Raw genomic sequence first — 8833 nt, 5'->3', positions numbered from 1 at the left:
CATCTGCGCCACCTTTATTTTGAGCTTTCTTCCCCAAGTAAAAGAGTGATATTGGCTAAAACATTTTTATTCAATAGTTTGTAAAACTGGCCATGGTGGATACTAACTGGTAAGTGTTTGCGTGGTTAAGAGAATTTAACTGCTATATGCTGACTTGTCTTCATCAAAATCCAAACTGATGTGGCAGATCCTCTTTACGTAAGAAACAATGTTAATGACATGGAACCTTCCTGTATTTTATTGAATAATCTAATCGGAGAGTTCAAATGGTACCTGTATATTATAACTTGTATAGATGATATACATGCATGTACAATTCCATTTTTCTTATGTTATGAGGAAATTTTTTTTTTTTTTTCATTTTTAGCCCTCAGTAATTCAGAAAGATCTGTATCCCACACTTTCTATCTACCATAGAATATACCCCGTTTCTACTGCTTTTGTACTGGTTTTGGGGGCAATCAATGAAATCTTAAGAATCACTACTCTGGGTGTAATGCATTTTTCAATATTCAGCACCAGAAATTAGGAAAAAGAAACTTACCCATATCACAAGTAGGTATTATGGTGAAATGTTTTCCAATAGGTCTGATGTGTAAAGCTACCCCCAATTTATTCACGCGTGCCGTCTCGGTCATCAAGTTAAAATATAAGTGATTCCCTCCTACATTTCACTGCAGATGACGATATCATGTGCACGATGAAGGCCTATTAAAGGACCTTAAAATCTTCCCAATTTCATATCTTCTTGTGCTGCTTTCAATTACCACTAGATTTATTTTTTTGCTTTTGCGTAGTGCAATAACAGTTAGTTCATTTTATCAATGGCCTTTCCTTTGCTGCTTGTGGTGGGAATTATTGGTATTCCATCTTAAACTTTTGTTCCTGAGTGAATTATAATTATATTCTAGGTAATCAAGAGATAGGAAGATTGGAGATATAGGCCTATATTGGTTTTAGCTTTTCTATATTGGGATGATCATGTCTATAATGAATCGTGCTGGAGATAAAATATTGAATGTATTCGAAAGAAATGTAGGATTTCATGTAGTCAGGATTTGGTTTCCTAAATGGATAGAGAAGATTAATGTCCCATGTTTGTTTGTGGTGCAGGAAATATAACATCCCTGGCACTGTTCCTATCACCTATGTAAGTAGTGTATAGACCTGATTTCTCTCAGTCAGAAATTTGTCTAACTTGAGCTTTAACGATTGATCAAGGTAACAAGCTTTTATATAAATAAACTTTGCTTCGGAAATTGCAGAAAAACATTCTGGTGCATATACTGTTAATAATTGTTAGTTGGACAACTGTTATTTCTGACCTGGAAATAGCAGTAGTATTTATGGGTAGCTTGGACAGCTGTTTGTCCTTATCTATGAATAACAGTTGTATTTATGGGTGGTTTGGACAGTTGTTTGTCCACTTGCCAAAAATTAATAAATGGTTATTATTTACTAATTTTAGTGATTCCCTTTTGGACACTTTGCAACCAATTCTATTATTGGCTGTCGAGTTGTCTTAATCTCAGCCATTGGTTTGATTTAATCTCGTTCGTTGGTTTACCAACAAGAGTAGTATAAAAAGGGGTCATTGGGTCATTTGGATAAGGAGTTTTGGAAAAATGTTTGCAGTGTTAGCAAACAGTCTTGCAGTGTTAGCAAGGGTGCAATGTTAGCGCTAGAATAGCAGTGGGGAATATCAGTGGGACAAATTAGGAGGTTGTCGGAGTTCTATTAGTGAGAGGCAAGGAATTTTGTATCTCTTGATTTGCTGAAGTTTAATATAATTTCTCATCTATAGAACTGGTTTTCCTTTAGGGGTTTTTCCAGGGACAATTTGTCCGAAAATATTGTGTTCATTGTGTTGCGCATTTCTTTCCGTATTTTAAGTGAAGTTGCAGTTGTGTTATTTTTCGATATTAGCTGAGAATTTATTTTCAGCAGTTTGATAATTGTTTGTGATAGGAGATTAATAATCAGTGACTGCAATAGTTGATTTTCACATGGTATCAGAGCATTGTTAAGGGTAGAAGAGTTTTTTCCTAGGAAAGAAATTTTGATCTCTTTAGATTTATTATTGCTTTAAACCCTTGAGATGGCTTCAACTGGTTTGAGAAATCAGGATAGATTGGATGGTGCCTCAAATTTTGGTGTCTAGAAGGCCATAATTTCTTTATTGTTGGAAGAGAATGGTATCAAGGATTATGCTACCAGTGGTGTACCTATACCAATGGATGCAACACAGCTTGCAGCATATAGGAAGGACGATGCCAAAGCGAGGAGGATTATCCTTGATGGTGTTAAGGATCATATTGTTCCACATATCTTAGAGCTAGATACAACAAAGAAAATGTGGGACGCCATTCTAAATCTGTACCAAAATGCTACCACCAAAAGGAAGTTGATTCTCAGAGAGACGCTAAAGAATACCCAGATGAATCAGGGAGAAGATGTCACAAGTTACCTCACCAAGCTCAGACTTGTCAAGGATGAGTTAGCAGCTATTCGAGATAGCCCTAGTGATGATGAGCTAGTAAGAATAGCCATAAATGGGTTTACTAAACAATAGAGTGTCTTTGTTCAAGTTGTTAGTGGACGAGATACTTTATCGAGTTGGGATCAATTATGGACTAATTTCACCTAGGAGGAGTTTAGACTAAGTTTTGTCTATGGGGCGAACAAGAGTCAGAAAAATGAGGTGGAATAAGAGAACATTGCCGTAGTGGGTAAAGGGAAAGCAAAGAAGGGATCTAGCAAAGGATCAAATTCACAAAGTGAAAAGAAGAAGAAGGACCTTTCTAAGGTCAAGTGCTTTGGATGTCACAAGTTTGGCCACTATGTGAGTGATTTCCCAGAGAGGAAAAAGGGTAAGAAGCAGGTGGTAGCTTCAGAAAGTGTAGAAGAACTCTCCAGCAGAATGGAAGATGAGTTTGCACTCATAGCTTGTATGGTTAGCTCAACCTCACAATGTGTTTGGTATATAGATAGTGGGGCATCATTTCATATGACAGGAGTTAGAGAGTACTTCTCCAGTTACAAGGAGGAGGACACTAACATCCAGATTTCTATGGGAAACTTGTCCAAACTCAACTCTGTTGGGAAATGGACTGTTTAGTTTCAGAGGGAGAATGGAAAGATAATTCCACTTCATGATGTGTTATATGTGCCAGGCTTAGGTATGAATTTGATTTTTGTATCTATTCTTCAGGATAGGGGGTATAATGTACTCTTTAGAGGGACACATGTGTTGATTAAGCACAAGGATTGGAAATCACCCATAACTATTGGAGTTAGGAGTGGTCGCCTTTATAGATTGCAGTTTGATACTCCTAAGGCACTTATGAGCAACAGTAATCCTAGAGATCTTGGAGAGCTATGGCATAGGAGGATGGGCCATATTCATCATGGAGCACTTAGATTGCTTCGTGAGACCATGACAGGTGTTCCAGAGGTGAGCACAAAGCATGACGATGTATGTAAGGGATGTGTGTTGGTGAAGTTTGCGAAAGCATCTCTTCCAAGGAGTGACACCAGATCTAAGGGTGTTCTTGATCTAGTACATTCAGATGTTTGTAGACCAATGTCGACGAAATCTCTCAAAGGATCTATGAGTACTATGTTACTTTTATTGATGATTTCTCTAGAAAGACCTGGATATACTTCTTGAAGACTAAGGATGAGGTTTTCAGTTGATTCCAAGAGTTCAGGGCTCTGGTGGAGAACTCGACAAGAAAGAAGATAAAAGTTCCTCAGTCCGACAATGGAGGTGAGTACAAAGGAAATGTCTTCTAGGAGTTCTACACCAGAGAAGAAATCAAGAGAAAATGGATTGTTCCTTACAATCCATAGCAGAATCGAGTTGTTGAGAGGAAGAACTGTTCTATATCGGAGGCAACAAGAGCTATGCTACATGACCAAGGCATACCCTGTTACTTATGGGCAAAGGCATGTAATACAACAATCTATATTCAGAATAGAGTTCCACACAAGGTGCTAGGGAAGATGACACTAGAGGAGGCTTTCACAAGGAAGAAGCCAAATGTTAGTCACTTTAGGATATTCAAGAGTTTGGCATATTGTCATATTCCTGGAGATACACGTACAAAGTTAGATCAGACTGCAGAGAGGGGGTACTTTTTTGGGTACAGTGAGACCTCAAAGGCATATAGGATTTTCATTCCGGGGGCTAAAAGAATTATTGTCAGACCGGATGTCAAGTTCATGGAGGACAAGGCATTCAGGAGATCTAGAGATTTGCCAACAGATGATCAGAGTGAGCAACCAACAGAAGCTCCAAGACCAATTCAAGGGTAGCAAAGCTCAAGTATAGTTACCAATACGAGTGTAGACTCAGTTAGTGAAGATTCACAGAGTATGGAGCAACGGGTGCAATAGGAAATGCATCTAGAAGACTTAGAGGTTGACATTTCATCCTCTACAGTTGGCAGTAGGAACCATGTGGTTCCAAATACAGAAAGGGATACTCAGGAGTTTGTGGGAGCTCTTAGGAAGAGTACTAGACAGCGAAGACAACCATCCAAGTTCAATGACTATGTGGCATTAGTTAGTCAATTGGTAGATAGTGAGCCTTCTAGCTATCAGGAAGCTGCTAAACATTAGGTATGGCGAGATGCTATGATTGAAGAATATTCTTCAATAATGCAGAATGATGTGTGGGAGGTAGTACCTAGACCAACAGATAGGGTTGTAGTTGGATCACACTGGATCTATAAGATAAAGCACGGTGCAGATGGTAGCATCGAGAAATACAAGGCTAGGTTTGTGGTAAAGGGGTTCTCTCAGAAGGAGGGAATAGACTATGAGGAGACATTTACTCCAGTTGCCAAGTATACTTCTATACGAGTTGTAATCTCACTTGCAGCACAGATGGGATGGCAAATCCATCAAATGGATGTCAAGATAGCATTCTTCAATGGTGAGTTGAATGAGGAGGTATACATAGAACAACCAGAAGGCTTTGTAGCACACAGTAAAGAGACCTACGTGTGCAAATTGAAGAAAGCATTGTACAGACTCAAGCAGGCTCCTAGAGCATTGTATGAGTGCATTGATACATGCAAAAAATGGGCTTTGTGAAGAGTGAAGTAGATGCTAACCTCTACTACTTGATAGTTGGGGGTGAGATTCTCATTTTTGTTCTTTCTGTGGACGATCTATTTCTTACAGGTTCACTAGAGCTCATAGTGGATTGCAAGAGGAGCCTTGTAGAAGAGTTCGAGATGAAGGATTTAGGACTTATGCACTACTTTCTAGGCATGGAAGTGTGGTAGGAAGATGGGGAGATTTTCCTTGGTCAAGGAAAATATTGCATTGAAATTTTGAAGAAATTTGGGATGGAGGATTGCAAAGCCATGTCTACACCCATGATCATGAATTGGAGGAAGGTAGATACATCTAAGGAGAAAGATGTAGATCCAACTTTATATAGACAGTTGATTGGTTCACTTATGTATTTGGTCAACACTAGACCAGATATAGCATTTGAAGTTAACTCTCTTAGTCAGTTCATGGCTGAACCAAAGAGAATGCATTGGATAGTGGCTAAGCATGTGCTATGTTACTTGCGTGGTACAGTCGAGTATGGGATCAAATAAGTTCGAGGTGAAGGTATCAGGTTGATAGGCTATACTGATGCAAATTGGGCAAGAAGTACAATAGACAAAAGGAGCACTTCAGGGTGTTGTTTCAGTTTGGGATCAGGAGTAGTATCTTGGTTCAGCAGGAAGCAGAAGTCTATGGCTCTAAGTTCAGAAAAAGCAGAATATATAGCAGCTAGCATGGCGACATGTGAAGCTATATGGCTTTGAAAGTTGTTAGTAGCCTTGTTTGGTCAAAAGGTTGAGACTACTATGATACATTGTCACAATCAGAGTTGCATCAAGTTGTCTGAGAATCCAGTGTTTCATGATAGGTCTAAACATATAGATATCAGATATCACTTCATCAAAGATTGTGTACAAAGGGGAGTTGTTCGACTACAATACATACCTACAGATGAGCAGGTAGCAGACATTCTGACGAAGGCATTGGGAAAGGCCAAATTTATCTTCTTCAAAGATAAGATGGGTGTCACGCAGAACAACTTCCTCGCTAAGAGGGAGTGTTAATTATTGTTAGTTGGATAGCTGTTATTTCTGACTCGAAAATAGCAGTAGTATTTAAGGGTAGCTTGGACAGTTGTTCGTCCTTATCTATGAATAGCAGTTGTATTTATGGGTGGTTTGGACAGTTGTTCGTCCACTTGCCAAAAATTAGTAAATGGTTATTATTTACTAATTTTAGTGATTCCCTTTTGGACACTTTGCATCCAATTCTATTATTGGCTGTCGAGTTGTCTTAATCTCAGTCATTGGTTTTATTTAATCTCGATCGTTGGTTTACCAATAGGAGTAGTATAAAAAGGGGTCATTGGGTCATTTCGATAAGGATTTTTGGAGAAACGTTTGTAGTGTTAGCAAACAGTCTTGCAGTGTTAGCAAGGGCGCAGTGTTAGCACATGAATAGCAGTGGGGAATATTAGCAAGATAAATTAGGAGGTTGTCGGAGTTTTGCCAGTGAGAGGCAAGGAATTTTGTATCTCTTGATTTGCTGAAGTTTAATATAATTTCTCATCTATAGAACTAGTTTTCCCTTAGGGGTTTTTCCAGGGACAATTTGTCCAAAAATATTGTATTCATTGTGTTGCACATTTATTTCCATATTTTAAGTGAAGTTGCAGTTGTGTTATTTTTCGATATTAGCTGGGAATTTATTTTCAACAATTTAATAATCGTTTATGATAGGAGATTAATAATCAGTGACTACAATAGTTGATTTTTCACATATACAAGCTTAAGTCTACACAAGAGTACTCAGGACTTCCATATGTGTGTACCTTGTTCAATTATTGTCTTTGGCTACTCGACGGATCTCCATTTGTTAAACCCCACAGCACTTTGTTGCTCACTATCAATGGCGCGGGCTTTGTTTTGGAGATATTTTATCTGTTGTGCTTTCTGACATTTGCCGTCAGTCAGAACAAGGTAACACATTATTCCAGCTTTAAATTTTCTCTGTCTAATGAACAGTGTGAATGAATGGCCAAAATCCATACAAAATTGCTTCAATTTAATGCTGAATATTTTCTGACATTGATTCCTTGAATTTGTCTTGCAAGTAAAAACTGCCCGGTTAGCCATTGCAATGATGGTTGCTTTTGTCCTTGTAGTTGTAGTAGCAATTTATGGGCTACACACATACAATGTCAGATAGTTACTGGTTGGCACTTTAGGTGTGGTCCTTTCAATTGTTATGCATGCCTCCCCATTATCAATTGTGGTGACTTTTCAATCTTCTTGTCAATTTTGAAGAAAATTGTACATAAACTGGGAAGAAGTGAAGTACAATTTTTACCAAAAAAGAATAAAAAGTTTTAAAATCTAATCTCTACCCAAATTGACAATTTAAAAATTTTGGTGTGCAAATAAAACCTGAAAATAGTAGAATAAGTTAAGTAGCCGATGAAATTAGTCCTCCAATGCTTGTTAATGAGTTACTGTTATTTATTGCAGGTAGTTGTTATCAAAACCAAAAGTGTGAAGTGCATGCCATTTCTAATCTCACTATTCACTACGTTAAACGCACTTGTTTGGTCTGCATACTCTGTAATGGCCAAGGATGTTTTTATAGCTGTAAACTTCTCTACTTTTCTAGTGCTATTCACAACTATAGTTTTTCCATGATTGTTTGAAACTCTACAGAGATCTTATGATTGTTATTTTCCTGTTTGCAGGTACCCAATTGCATTGGCTTCCTGTTAGGTGTAACGCAACTTGTTATTTACCTCATTTATAGAAGGTCGGAGCATGTGTTACCCGTCTCAATTGAATTTCAAAAACTGCCTGAAACCAGAAAAATAAACGATGTATTTGATCTGCCTATCCTTATGGTGGAAGTAGATGTTAATTATTGTTAGTTGGACAGTTGTTATTTCTGACCCGGAAATAGCAGCACTATTTATGGGTAGCTTGGATAGCTGTTCGTTCTTATCTATGAATAGTGGTTGTATTTATGGGTGGTTTGGACAGCTATTTGTCCACTTGCCAAAAATTAGTAAATGGTTATTATTTACTAATTTTAGAGATTCCCTTTTGGACACCTTGCAACCAATTCTATTATTGGCTGTTGAGTTGTCTTAATCTCAGCCGTTGGTTTGATTTAATCTTGGTCATTGGTTTACCAACGAGAGTAGTATAAAAAGGGGTCTAGGGGGCATTTGGAGGGTACAGGGAGAAGCTTTGGTGAAGTAGTTTGCAGTGTTAGCAAACAGTCTTGCAGTGTTAGCAAGGGCACAATATGAAGCTTTGGTGAAGCAGTTTGTAGTGTTAGCAAACAGTCTTGCAGTGTTAGCAAGGGCAAAGCAAGAAGCTTTTGGAGAAGTAGTTTGTAGTGTTAGCAAACAGTCTTGCAGTGTTAGCAAGGGTGCAGTGTTAGCGCAGGGATAGCAGTGAGGAATATCAGCGGGAGAAATTAGGAGGTTGTCGGAGTTCTGCCAGTGAGAGGCAAGGAATTTTGTATCTCTTGATTTGCTGAAGTTTAATATAATTTCTCATATGTAGAACTAGTTTTCCCTTAGGGGTTTTTTCAGGGACAATTTGTCCGAAAATATTGTGTTCATTGTGTTGCGCATTTCTTTCCGTATTTTAAGTGAAGTTGCAATTGTTTTATTTTTCAATATTAGCAGGGAATTTTTTTTCAACAGTTTAATAATCATTTATGATAGGAGATTAATAATCAGTGACTGCAATAGTTTGATTTTTCACATGGTATC

At 38.0% G+C, this 8833-nt stretch overlaps 1 pseudogene; it reads left to right on the top strand.

Annotated features, from left to right (window-relative positions):
* Positions 1–824: 824 nt before the first annotated feature.
* On the top strand, positions 825–7978 carry LOC149560158 (bidirectional sugar transporter SWEET7-like; annotated as a pseudogene).
* Positions 7979–8833: the final 855 nt, after the last annotated feature.

The sequence above is a fragment of the Cupressus sempervirens genome, chromosome 4, assembly GCF_028749045.1.
Source record: "Cupressus sempervirens isolate cs-2001-9-10 chromosome 4, ASM2874904v1, whole genome shotgun sequence".
Lineage (NCBI taxonomy): Eukaryota > Viridiplantae > Streptophyta > Pinopsida > Cupressales > Cupressaceae > Cupressus > Cupressus sempervirens.
Note: the sequence above shows the minus strand (reverse complement) of the source record. Positions and strands in the feature narration are given on the sequence as shown.